Genomic DNA, 14,304 nt, shown 5'->3' with positions numbered 1-14,304 from the left:
CTGCCCATCAGCCCGGCGCCTCTGACTGCACTTTCCCCGCCCACTTTGTGGCCCCTCCCCTTGCCCCCCCCTAGTTTTGATCCTGGGTACGCCCATGCTCCCTGTGATTCCTGGATGAAGCGGAGTATAGAAATTTAATAAATAATATTATAATAGATGTCAGACTACTCCGAAAGAGAAGGAAGCACATGGAAGAACCTGTCCAGGTCAGGGCCTGATGAAGAGCCAGGTAGAGGTGGAGCCTCCAGCTCTTGTATAAGCTCCCAGTGTGACCTAGTTCATTGCTGAAGCAACAGCTCTCTTCCCAAGTTGCAGGCATCCTGAACTGCAGAAATGGACATTAATCATCATGAGAACAAAGGCTTAGCTGAAACAGTCAATCTTTTATTCAACAGCATCAGTTATGGAGCAAGAACTTTCTGACTGTAAGATCTGTTCAGCATTGGAACGGTCTCCCTCGGGAGGTTGTGGACTCTCCTTCACTGGAGGTTTTTAAGCAGAGGTTGGATGGCCATCTGTCGTGGATGCTTTAGCTGAGATTCCTGCATTGCAGGCTGTTGAACTAGATGACCCTTGGGGTCCCTTCCTACTCTACAATTCTATGTTTCTAAGTTCTGACCAACGGAGAGGGAAAACCAACTTCCTACTGGGCTCCAATGCTGCTGAGTAGGCATGGAGGTGATGAGTATCTTTGCCTTCACACTGAATAGTACCTGCAGAGGGACAAGAAAGAAATAGGAATAATAGTGAGTAATGGCTAGCAGCTCAAAAAACAAACAAACAAAAACAAAACCTTTCATTGAAGGGTGCATGAATAAGTGAGAGAGGGTGCTATCTTCCAGGTCAGCCTCTGCCAACCTGTGGCCCACCAGATATTGTTGGACTAGATCATTCCAGACCATTCGCCATGCTGTTTGGGCTCATGGGAGTTTTATCTGGAGGACCCCAAGCTGAGGTCTTGATTAAGGGCTTTCTGCTCCCACACACTGCAACCTAGTTTTCCATTGGCAGTCCTTTTTTGGGGTGTTTCATTGGCTGGGAGAGATAGTGGGGGAAATCCATTAGAAGGCTTTCATCAGCAGAACAGAAAGGGAAGGCTTTTTCAGCTATCCCCTCTCTCCTGCCCTTTCTAAATCATATCCAAAAGGCCCCCAAACCCTCTGCAGCAGATTGGAGAGGGCATGGGAAAATAGCCAAGAATGAATTCCCTTCTCATTCTGCTGACAGAGGATTTCTATCAGTGGCACGACACCATTTAACTCAACCTCAAATTGACCAAGACAATAATCATCCATTAAATAATGGTTTTGGCAATGCTGCCTATTTCTTTTGCTTCGTGTCCCTTGATTCTAATTCTGCAAAGACAAACATGTTTTTGGCCAGCAGTGGCAACAGTGGAAAACAAGAGAGCTTTGCATTCACTGAGTTGACTATGCTTCCCATTGCCTTCACTGGTACATGCTAGAATCTTATTTGAATTCAGGAGGTTGCTGACCCCATTATTGAAAACTGTGTTCTCTGCATAGCTTAACCTGTTCAGTGAGAGAAGACTGCATAGTTAATGCACACTTTCTCCAGAACTGCATATTGGTGTGTTTGGTAACTCTGCTCTGCATCTCCTTTGTTTGGGGCATTTGGGGGCAGGGATGGAGGAGGTATAGATGTCACAAACTGAAGCATGGGTTCCCCCATCTGATTCCTGTCTTGCTTACCTCTGTGAAGTGCTTTATCCTTGCAGAAGTGCAGCTGAGATCCCTGGTGGGTGCTGAGGTCAGAAGTCCTGTGGCAGGGAAGCCTGTAAGGTTTCTGAGATGATGTGTTTTTCAGCTGCCCAGCTTTTGTTTTTTATTCTCCCTGGTGACTGGTTGGCTGGCTGTTCGTGCAAAGTGCTCCTTCATCAAGGTTATACCGGACAGACATAAAGGCAGAGTGCCCTCGTGTCACAGATCTTGAAATATGTGAGCAATGGAGCTGTGGTCTCTGGCTGCAGCTTCTGTACTTCTGGTAGTGTGCTGTGGAATTGGCTCCCGAGTTAACTGGAATTCTCCACTGTGGTAGGAGTTGCAAGGAAGGGATGCAGTCATCTGATTCCACAGTAGTGTTTTCACTTGCAACTTCTCTTAGAGGTGTAAAATTAGGCCATTGCTAGGAGCATAGGATCCCTACAACTGCTACTCCTTCTCCTCTGTACCCCAATGACAACCATTTTTATCCACTGCATTGCAATAGCCTCATACTGGCAAAAGGACATTGCTGCACTAGTGTTTGGTTTGGTCTTTCACAAGCAGAAATGCTGTGTTCTGCTGGTGCACAACGTTTGGGTGTGATTAAATCCTGTTCAGCAAGTGAATGGTGTGGAGTAAGATTGTTCTATCATCTATTTATCTATCTATCTATCATCTGTTTCAGCTGTTGTCAAGTGTTCAAAATTTTAATTCCTGACACCTCTGTTTTATTGTGTTGAATTATGTTTATGAATGGAGGGAATTTTGCTGTACAAAGTTTTCACAGTGGCAAGCTGATATTTATTATTGCTAATGTTTTGTCCTGTTGTTGCATATTTTTTCTTCCGTTAATGTATATTATTTCATTTCATCTGCTAACTACCATAGGCAAGGTGGTATATAAAAACACATAAATAACAATGGCTGTGTGAATTAGTACAGAAACTGTTTTAATGAGCTAAACTGGGTGATTTCAAATACTGGACAAGGAAATTCTTAAAGCTTTTTGACACAATTTTTGGATAAAGCATTTGCATTAAATAAGCCCAAATGTCATTCATTCACACTGTATCCTCAGCATAAAAATGAAGGGGTAGGGGGGTGGGGAGGTACGTACAGAGAAACCTAATCCTTTTCAAGAAACAAAAAAACCATATCATTTAAAGACTTTGGCAAAAAATCCACAGTACTGTTTTGCTTTTTTACTGCCAGCAGTTTAACAGAAACAGGAGATTTCATGGAAAATATTATAGTTTGAAATACATACACCATTTTATTGTACCAAAATAGTGAAAAACTAAACAAAAGCCTTAATCCAGAACTACAATTCAATGGTTTTAATTATTTATTGTAAAGTTGCTTTGCTTTAAAGGGACAGTTGTCAGGGAAACAGTATAACAAAAAAAGATTCAAGATGAAAATGGACACTGAAGTTTCCTTTACATTTTCACCTTTCATTCTCTATATGTGTTGAACAGATATAGGAAACACTCCATAAAAACAAGACTAGCAAAGAAACAATTGTCAGTGAAAGAATTAAGTTTCTGTTCTACCATCCTCTTGCCCTGTTTTCAACAAATATTAGCACACAAATCTGTCTTGTTACCAGTTGGTCTATCTCACAAAGTACATCAGGGAAGAGGGAAGGAAGGTTGTGGTCCAGAACTAAAATCAATGCACAATTATTGTGTATTTATTATTTTTATTCCTGTCATTGGATTTTGGTTCCTACCCCCACCCCTCAAATACCCGGAGCCACTAGAAACTGTACAAAATTAAACAGGCTTTCTCCATAGCCTTACAAACACTTCATTTGCTCTCTGTAAGGCTGAATGTGGGATTGAGGGCATTTCTGCAGTCCTATATCATAATACTCCTTTTGGACCCAGGTGGCACTGTGGTTAAAACCACTGAGCCCTAGTACTTGCTGATCAGAAGGTCGGCGGTTTGAATCCCTGTGACGGGGTGAGCTCCCGTTGCTTGGTCCCAGCTCCTGCCAACCTAGCAGTTCGAAAGCACATAAAAATGCAAGTAGATAAATAGGAACCGCTATAGCAGGAAGGTAAACGGCGTTTCCATGTGCTGCTCTGGTTTGCCAGAAGCGGCTTTGTCATGCTGGCCACATGACCTGGAAGCTATACACCAGCTCCCTCGGCCAATAATGCGAGATGAGCGCACAACCCCAGAGTCGGTCACGACTGGACCTAATGGTCAGGGGTCCCTTTACCTTTACCTAGGGGCAGAGGGAGAGAGACAGAGAGACATACACACTGAGACACAGGAAAAAGAGACATCAGTTACCCTAGCCCCTTTTAAAAGCTGGATAAATATATGCTCCCTTGTAGGATATGGTGAGCACACTTAAACTACAATGAATGCATGACATCAACTTCATGAGATATGAAACTGATTAGGAGATGTGACACTCCTATATTTTGATGTATACCAGCCACACCATCCAGAACTGATGCAGGGAACATTTATATGGTATTTTAAATGTGCTTATGGGAGGGGGGGGGGTTGCTGCTTTGCTTTTGTTTTATTATGTATTTTTTTTGTTCTCATTTTGAATTTTTACATTGTGAACTTTTCCTGTGATCTTCAACTGAAGGGCAATCTACAAAGTTAAAGGAGGAGGAGGAGGAGGAGGAGAATTTCCACTGGCATTGGAATTGTTGTGTTACTAGCATAGGAAAAAGGTAAAGGTAAAGGATCCCTAACAGCTAAGTCCAGTCAAGGGTGACTATGGGGTGTGGCACTCGTCTTGCTTCAGGCTGAGGAAGCCAGCGTTTCTTCACAGACAACTTTCCAGGTCATGTGGCCAGCATGACTAAACCATTTCTGGTGCAATGGAGTGCTGTGACAGATATGGGGCGCACGGAAACACTGTTTACCTTCCCACCACAGCAGTACCTACGTATTTATGTATCTATTTGCACTGGCGTGCTTTCAAACTGCTAGGTTGGCAGAAACTGGGACAGGGCAATGGGAGCTCACCCCCATTGCGTGGATTCCTATGCTCATTATAATGTACTTTTGTTAAGGTTAGAGAACTCCCATTGTGTGAAAGGACCAACATGCTCCTTTTATTTGTTTGTTTTAAAGAAAAGAAAAACCCAAAGTAAGCATTGATAAATATAAACAAATAAATATCCTTTCTCAAAGAGAATCATACAAGTGTTTAAATGTTAATAATTAAAAACCTGAACTCAAGGGCCTCCACTATGTCATCATAGTGGACTAACATTTGCCCTCTATGTGAGCCACACAACATTACTGAACCCAATGGAATGCACAAGTCCCGCTAAGTGCTTGAATGTGGCTACAGTTCTCAAAATTTATTAGCTGGTGAAGGAAACACTGCTAGCCAAAGCCATGTTTCAAGAAAGTTGTTAACGTGAGTCAAACCTCATACGAGAACTTCAGTTTTATTTTAACAAAAGCCTGATGTGGTTTTGATCACTGCCTGCTACTCCTCCATTCTCCTTCTGGTAACCCCTCAACAACCCCCTCCCCACCCTGTAACTTCCATACAATTTATTCCCCAGTGCTTTTCTTTTACATGTCTGACCCAGGACATTCTCTCTCTTTTTGGATGAATTCACATTTATTTAATTATGCTCCAAGCTGGGCTATTCTTAAACAAAGCAGACATCAGTCCCGGGCTTGCATATAATTAATCAAAGTGGCCAATGTTATCCTAAGTAACTGAAGGCTTCCTGGATTACAGCAGCATTATTAGCATGTGATTAATAAGCAGTTAATGCAAACCAGCTCCCGCAACACATTTGTTAAGATATTTTATCTAACTTCAAAGTTCTGTGACAAAGTTCCAAGCCATAGTTAAGAGACCTGCTTTATTTAGTAATACATTGTTAAAAGCACCATCTGGTCAAACAGCTGATAGAACTCAAGCATATGGGGCCCCCCAGTTGTTTCTTCTGGGAAATATATGTGGCCTACTGTATTGTGTAATGATAGCAATTTTCAACTAACCAGACCAAACTTGCAATATCAGTTTTGTTCCATGTGGTACTTTGCTACTATTGCAATAAAGGAATATGTTGGTGATGAGACTAAAATTGCAAGTACCTGTAATAAGCTAATAGCAAACTCAGGGGCTGACTTACTGCAACTTTGTAGCCAATGCAGGGTTACTGAGAAGCAAGAGGAGAGGAACCTTGCAAGGAACACCCCGCCCCCAACCAGGAAAAAAATCCATCTCCCACAAAGCAGCCCTTGCCCCCAAATAGGGAAGACTGAGCATACGTAGAGGCCACAGTGTCTGATGGAGGCCAGAGGTGAGCAGAATGGGAAGGAACATCACAAAAAAGACACAGCTGTCTGGCATACTCAACAGGAACAATATGTACTGCTAGTGCTACATTTTGCTGTACGTTCCACTAGTATGCATAATAATTTAAGATTAACACTTACTTGAGGACCAGGTTGACCCTGCAAAGGAAAGGAAAGGAAAGGAGTTAGAAAAGGTCTAAACTTGGTTTCCTCCCCACCCCTTCCCCAAACCCACAAGGCATTGAGCATCAGGTGAAATGCACCCTCTATAAATACAAAAGCTCCACAGCTGAAAGCTCATAGCCTAAATATACTTGGTTAGAATGCCAATTAGTGAATTAGTTAAAAGTAACAGATCCATAATGGGAGTGACAGAATTATTTGAAGAAGGAATTTCAGTTAAGAAGCTTCTTAAGTTCTTACAGCATCTAGTTAGTTAGGTGCAAGCCAGAAGCAAATTTGGTATATAATGTGAGTTGAAGAAGCTGTGCAATTTTATTTTCGAAATGGGCTGCTAATGACTTACGTAAAATTAATGTGTCCAACAGACAAAGTTGGAAGAAAAACAGCCATTTCCAACTACTTGTGATTCCCACTGCATGCACGGTACAATCCTTAAACCACAATACTTCTGAAGTAGGGTCACCAGCTAATAATGGATTTTGGTAAGACTGCTTGAGAGGAGGCCCTAAATGAAGAATTCGATAAATACAGGGTTGAATCCAGAATTAAGTGTGAATAAAGAAACTGGTGAAAGCTGACTTCCCTGCTTTTCTCCACCATACAGCACCCTCCCCACTGAAAATGCTCTACTAAGTGTCAAGTGGGAGAATGGACTGTGCCAAACAGGGTGAGCTTTTTTGTGCCATATGTGGAAAGGAGAAAGAGTGGGGAGTACTTGAAAGTCAAGTGAAGGCACCCCCTTAAATGAGAAGTCACACAGAGAGAGAAACAAAAAGCTGCACTCCCATCACTTGGCCCGCCAATGGTGAAACGACAGAGCAATGGATTTGTCATTGGCTCAGCCAGCAGATCTCCTTCCCCACCCCAAAGCATAAAGCTAACTCTGCTAGATTTTTAAACAGCCCCACTACCTCTTCAATTGTACCCTTAGGACACCGCAATATTTAAAACTTGCAAAACTGCTCATAGAATGTCAACCCATCCTCAAACGACTCCATACTGTTTATGTACGTATATATTTATACATACATGTCTGTTTGCATTCAAGGCCTATAATGAGGATACATTTCAGTCTTCTGCATTGCAGACTTTCCCTGCTGGAGAACCTTGTGTTGTCCATAATGCACTAGAATTATTAAACTTTTTTTCTTTTAAAGGAACTTACAATAAAAGAAACTGTGTATTATGTTACACAAAAAAAACCCCCAATAACAATGGAAAAACATCTATAACAGTTGAATCAGATACCCTACTACATAATTTGGTCTCACATTCTTGTATAAAGCAGCCCCTTTCCATTTCAAACATACTTTCATTACACACTCCCTATTTCATCCATAATGCTCATGTTAGTTTACTTAAGACAGCTGTATCCCTTAATTCTACATACCATTCTCTTAATTTAGGTATTTGTGGAGTCCTCCAATATCTGACATAAATTAAATCTGGCTGTTTTAATCAGGGCTGTTCCAAGACATTTTTGCTGCCTGAGGCAACAAGATGGCAGCCTCCACCATTCCATGTACAAAAACCAACAACTGGTGATGGGAAGCAGTCTTCCATGGCAACCGAGGGCTAGCTTAGGAAGTAAAATATGATCTGCATGGGCCAAATAGATCTGTATGCCCTCTACCCCTTTGCTGCCTGCAGGGTGCCTCACTTTGCCAAATAGTAGGACCAACCTTAAGGTAAAGGTAAAGAGACCCTTACCATTAGTTCCAGTCGTGACCGACTCTGGGGTTGCGGCGCTCATCTCGCGTTATTGGCTAAGGGAGCCAGTGTACAGCTTCCAGATCATATAGTCAGCATGACAAAGCCACTTCTGGCGAACCAGAGCAGCGCACGGAAACGCCGTTTACCTTCCCGCTGTAGCGGTACCTATTTATCTACTTGCACTTTGACGTGCTTTCAAACTGCTAGGTTGGCAGGAGCTGGGACCGAGCAACGGGAGCTCACCCCGTCACAGGGATTCAAACCACCGACCTTCTGATTGGCAAGCCCTAGGCTCAGTGGTTTAACCCACAGCGCCACCCGCATCCCACAACCAACCTTAGCTACAGTCATATGGAACAAAGCCCCTTTTTATCACTATCAATATTGTTACCAATAATACTATGGTTTCTAACCCCAGTCTTCCAAAATATTATTTTTTTGCTTTCTGAATGTGCCTCCAGAAATTTCTTGTGTAACTACAGGACCACCACCAATGGACTATTTTATCAAACTGAATTCCCACTACTGTAGGTATTGTTTTAATTCATGAATTGTTGCAGCCTTAATTCTTACTGGGAGTCCAATTTCATTTACCAACTGAAATTTATTTAAACTAAATCTGACTTCTGAAAATCCCGCTGGATTTTTACTGTCTTGCACAGAACCACAAACTGCTGGCCAAACATTTTGATAACTGTGAGACAGGACAAAAACCAGCTTCTGGTCTTGGACTTGTAGTGCCTCACCAGGACATAATGGCAGCATTGCCAAGTAAGATAAATTAAGCAGACACAAAGATGCAAAAGTTTAAATTCTATAGTTCCAGCTCATTATATGGTTGCTATATTATTTAATAGGTGACAGTAAAATCCAATTTTTAGCAAAGTGCAACATTCTGTTTTAAGACATTTCCATTGCTTAAGAGACAGAGAGAAGAGGAGATGGAAGAGGGGTGTCTTTTGCACACACACATGCAGGTAGACACACACAATCAATTTTAGATCATTTTTTTAAAAAACTGCTACTGTACTGTAGTTAATTTTCATTACTTTCATATATGTTCTATTAATTTTCAAAGGCTGAAGAATTACATGAAAGCATACTGCTCTATACTTCCTTGCACCATGACATCCCTCAAAAACATACACATTGCAACCCCAGCTGAGAGAAAAATTATATATGCCCAGTGCTGGATTTCCCCACCATAGATTATTAAAATATATAAATGTTTCTATTAGGAAGGGGGGTGGGGAGAGAGAGAGAGAATTTTGTAAGAGCTCAGAAGGCATTTTGCTGAGACCAGAATATAGCTATTGTTATGAGTTTAGATGCCTGGCGTGCTATGGTCCATGGGGTCACGAAGAGTCGGACACGACTAAACGACTAAGCAACAACAAATGAGTTTAGAGGTGGAGTAGGCTGCAAGACAAGACTCTTCTAATGCCTACACACACACCCCACCTTTCTAATTCCTGGATCCAACATGCATTCAATTGCTGGAATAGCTAGGCAAGCCTGGTAATGGCCCGCTATGTATGAGTTGTTAAGGTGACAAAGGGTGTAGCTCTGTGCCACAGGGCAAATGGGTGGGCCTCCCATATGTCTCTTAGAAAGACAGAAGGGCAGAGTTAAAAGTTGAGGTATGTGAGCTAGAAGGGAGAAGAAAAAAGCTGTGAGCTTGGAAGCGAGAGGGAGTCAAAGCAATGTTTGAAGAAGCTATGGAAGAAGCAAGACCCCTTTGGGGTATTGACACTGTGAACGCCTCCACTGTAGGCTCAGGTTGTATATTTGTGTGAATAAGCCATATGTCATAACGACACAACTGTCTCTGCTGTGCCTCATTCCAAAAGGAAACACTGGTTAAGTGTCTAGGATGCTCAGAGATTGGGGTGGCATGCAACACTATGAAACAGTTGTAATGAAAAGAGAGCAGAGAGCATCCCATGGCCAGTTTGGATATGAAAAACCCTTTCTTCGGTTCAGAATACATGGAATATGGTAATATATTTTCAAGTCTATACTGCTATATGTGGCACACAGCTGCTATTAAGGCTGCAAAAATTGTGCAGTCATTTTATTAAAAATAGCATAACAGACTTATGGTTAGTGGACACTACAGTATTGGACATATTGCCTGTTCCTGGAATACAGATCATCATGAGATCAAATAATTATTTTCTTCTGTTAGTCTTTTACTAATAAAAATATTTGATCTTCTGAGCACTTTGTTACATTGCTAGTAAGTTGTCAAATGGGGAACATTCTATCATCATTCTCTCAGTTCCTGATGCACTACATAGCCAAAATGGCATCATCCACACAGAAGTGGCAGGTATCAAGAAGCAGTATTTCATGTTAGAAATGTGGTGAATAGCCAGTTCACCCTGGTAGATCTAGCATTGCAAGTCTGAGCAGTACTCATGGCATCCACTAAGCGGGCTGCAGCTATCTGACGGGCAATATTCTAAGTTATTAATATTGCAACTTTTGTGGACTATAGCAGCCCATTTACCCATAACTCCAGTCTCCATGGTTTTAAATTTGGTAATAAGTTGCAATTCAGCAACTTCTCTTTCCAGCTGTCTTATTACAAAAGAATTTCAGAAATCGACTGGAAAGAGAAGTTGCTGAATTGCAACTTATTACCAAACTTAAAACCATGGAGAGACCTAGCCTGAATAGAGACATTGGATTCTTATCTCATTGTACATGATAAAGCTATCTTTAGCCATCTCACCCCTTGCTTTTTCCTGTAAGACCAATTGCAGTCGTTAACAGTCATCAACAGGTTTACCACACCTATCAGCCAATCACCCATTCCCACCACCCTTCTGAGTAATACCCCTCCCCACCCTCTCTGGTGACTTCTGTTTCAGTGTATCTGAATAAGTGTGCATGCACACAAAAGCTCATACCAATGACAAACTTAGTTGGTCTCTAAGGTGCTACTGGAAGGATTTTTTTTTATTTTGAATATATGTAAGCATTCCAGTTCCTATATCATATAACACCTATAGGAAACAAATACAATAATTTTTAATACAATTGACTATTTGAGGTTGCGGGTATCTCATAATGGATAATTCCAAGTTAGGGCCTGTAGCAGAGATGGGAAAGCTTTGGCCCTCCAGATGTTGTATGAAACCTGCAACCCAGCCAATGATCGGGGGTGGGGGTGGGGGTGGGAACTGCAGTTTAACAACATCTGAAGTTACAGGTAGGTCTGGACCATAAAGAAGGCTGACCGCCGAAGAATTGATGCTTTTGAATTATGGTGCTGGAGGAGACTCTTGAGTGTCCCATGGACTGCAAGAAGATCAAACCTATCCACTCTGAAGGAAATCAGCCCTGAGTGCTCACTGGAAGGACAGATCCTGAAGCTGAGGCTCCAATACTTTGGCCACCTCATGAGAAGAGAAGACTCCCTGGAAAAGACCCTGATGTTGGGAAAGATTGAGGGCGCTAGGAGAAGGGGACGACAGAGGATGAGATGGTTGGACAGTGTTCTCAAAGCTACGAACATGAGTTTGACCAAACTGCGGGAGGCAGTGGAAGACTGTAGTGCTTTGCATGCTATGGTCCATGGGGTCACGAAGAGTCGGACACGACTAAACAACTAAACAACAACAACAGCTGTGTTGGTCTGGCGTAGTCGAAACAAAATAAAAAAAATGACTTTCACCCCACCATCAATCTAACAATGAACCAATCTATGCAAGAAATACATGTTTTGGACACTACTATAAAAATACAGGATGGGCGTATAGACACCACCTTATACCGTAAACCAACTGACCAACAAACATATCTACATGCTTCTAGCTACCATCCCCAACATACCAAACAATCCATTGTATATAGCCAAGCCCTACATTACAACTGCATCTGTTCCAACTCTACAGACACAGACTCTCACCTAAGAGATCTACAGCAAACCTTTTAGAACTAAAATATCCGCCCGATGAAGTTAAACAACACATCAAAAGAGCCAGACTGATACCCAGAGAGAACTTGCTGCAAGACAAATCCAAAAAAGAAAATAACAGAACACCACTAGTCATCACATACAGCTCCCAAGTTAAAACAGTACAACACATCATCAGAGATCTACAACCTCTCCTAGATAATGACAGTTCTCTTTCTCAAGCTCTGGGAGGAAGACCTTTCATTGCCTACAGACAGCCACCCAATCTTAAACTCCTCCTCACCCACAATAATACCACCACCAGACTTAACATGGACACTGGTACCAGAGCCTGCAATAAACCCAGATGCCAACTTTGCTGCCACATACACCCGGACAACACCATTACTGGCCCCAACAACATCAAACATACCATCTCAGGACTATTTAATTGCTCATCTTCTAACATTGTGTATGCCATCAAATGCCAACAGTGCCCTTCAGCTCTCTATATTGGACAAACAGGCCAAACCCCATGCCAAAGGATAAATGGACATAAATCTGACATCAGGAATCACAAGACAGAGAAACCAGTAGGAGAACACTTCAATCTCCCAGGACATTCTATATAAGATCTCAAAGTCTTATTCCAAAAGGTTTACCACACCTATCAGCCAATCACCCATTCCCACCACCCTTCTGAGTAATACCCCTCCCCACCCTCTCACTATATATAAGGGTCTGGTGACTTCTGTTTCAGTGTATCTGAAGAAGTGTGCATGCACACGAAAGCTCATACCAATGATAAACTTAGCTGGTCTCTAAGGTACTACTGGAAGGAATTTTTTTATTTTGTTTCAACATCTGAAGTGCCACTAATTTCCAAAGATTTAGGATCCAAGGCCAGGTAGCAATAATCTACCGAAGCCTGTTTATTGCTATCTTTTTATTATGAACTGCATTTTGAATAAAAGGTGTTGTTTCAATTTCAATATTATTTATTTATGTTTATTTTATTTGTTAGATTTATATACCACCCTTCATCTCAGAGCAGTTCACAGGGTAATAGACAAGTAAATAGTTAAAACAAAAACATCTAAACAACCCCCCATAACCCCCCCCATAAACTATAAACACAAGTTAATATCTAAAACAAAAACAGCAACCACTTTATAAACTATAAAACTCTTTTGAATGGCTACTCTCAAGTGAATTTGGTTATAGCAAAAGACAGAGGTACTACAAGCAAGTCAATTTGATAAAAGTTCTGTAATTTTTTCTACAAATAGTAAATTATAAGTTGACGAAAATATGCAAGCTTCATAAGTGATTCAAGATAGGAAGAAAAAAGTAAAGTACATTGAAAGGCTCAGTAGTTTTTTTTTGGGGGGGGGAGGAAGGGGAGTCACCTACCAGCTTTCCATCCAAACCAATTGGACCCTAGGATAATCAGAAGCCAAAAGGACATAAAATTGTTAAATCAAATGGATGCTGATGTCAGGGTAAATGCGAACTTGTGGAAAAGTTTAGGCTATTATTTGCTTATAGTCGGCAGTTAGGTGTAATGCCCCCAAGGCACCTCAGTCAGCAAAGCTGAGAGAAAGCAACAGCAGGAGAAGCAGATATAGAAAGGTATTAATCAGAACAGGATGTTGGAAAGTCACCAGGCAGTTGTTGGTGCTTGACAAGGAGGAGTCCGTGAAAGCTAGAATTGCAAGCCAGAAATGTTATTTTGCAACACAATATATGAAATAATGCATCTGGCTTTTATTTTTCCTTCTGAACAACTAGGTAGCTACATGAGGTGAACTGTGTACTATTAGGCTGCTACCACCACTATAACTTCAAAAAGGTATCTTGAGTGTAAATACTTATCTCTTGGAGGTTGGATGTAATTCAAGGGTGAGGTAACTAAACTTATTTATGTTATGAAAGATGCACTGTCCAGTAACCAGCGGGTGCCAACAGGGTTTTCTTGGACCTGTGTACTGAATGTAGACTGAGCCCTTCAAACCACTCACAGAAAAGGCCACAGATTTGCATAAAATTTGCATAGACTTGGGGTATTATACTAATTTACTGTCATTTGATTAACTGGAGAGGGATCAGTAATACTCATTTTAAGTTCTCTTTCTCCTAAACTTCCCTTTCCTAAAGAGTCTTTCTGTAAATATTTGAGCATCTCGATTTCCCATGTACCAACATTTATTGTGTCGATTTCTTTTAGATTTGGACAAATTCACCAATATGGATTCTAGAATGATGTTTTACATCATGTACTGTCTTCTGAATATATGTTTCCCTTACTAACTTTCAGAATAAGATTGGCTGTTTTATTAATTTCTACAGGACTCAAGACTTTTAGCTCAGAATGGTCTCTCTGGCTTTTGGGGTGGGGGAGCAGGGTTTTGTGTTTTAAGGAAATAAAAAATTACAGTATTTACAGAGATTAAATCAATAGTAATGGGAATTGACATTCAAAGG

The 14,304-nt window shown here is 41.3% G+C and overlaps 1 protein-coding gene across 1 annotated transcript in view; it reads right to left on the bottom strand.

Annotated features, from left to right (window-relative positions):
* The window catches only part of COL25A1 (collagen type XXV alpha 1 chain), a 114,242-nt gene extending 100,919 nt beyond the window's left edge, over positions 1-13,323 (bottom strand). Inside the window, exons 1-2 of the mRNA XM_088660459.1 lie at positions 13,234-13,323; positions 6,162-6,179 (exon numbers count right to left, since the gene is read on the bottom strand). The gene's annotated coding sequence lies outside the window, so the exon portion shown is untranslated. The remainder of the gene's footprint in view (positions 1-6,161; positions 6,180-13,233) is intronic.
* Positions 13,324-14,304: the final 981 nt, after the last annotated feature.

This window comes from Zootoca vivipara, chromosome Z1 (assembly GCF_965207765.1).
Source record: "Zootoca vivipara chromosome Z1, rZooViv2.hap1.1, whole genome shotgun sequence".
Classification (NCBI taxonomy): domain Eukaryota; kingdom Metazoa; phylum Chordata; class Lepidosauria; order Squamata; family Lacertidae; genus Zootoca; species Zootoca vivipara.
Note: the sequence above shows the minus strand (reverse complement) of the source record. Positions and strands in the feature narration are given on the sequence as shown.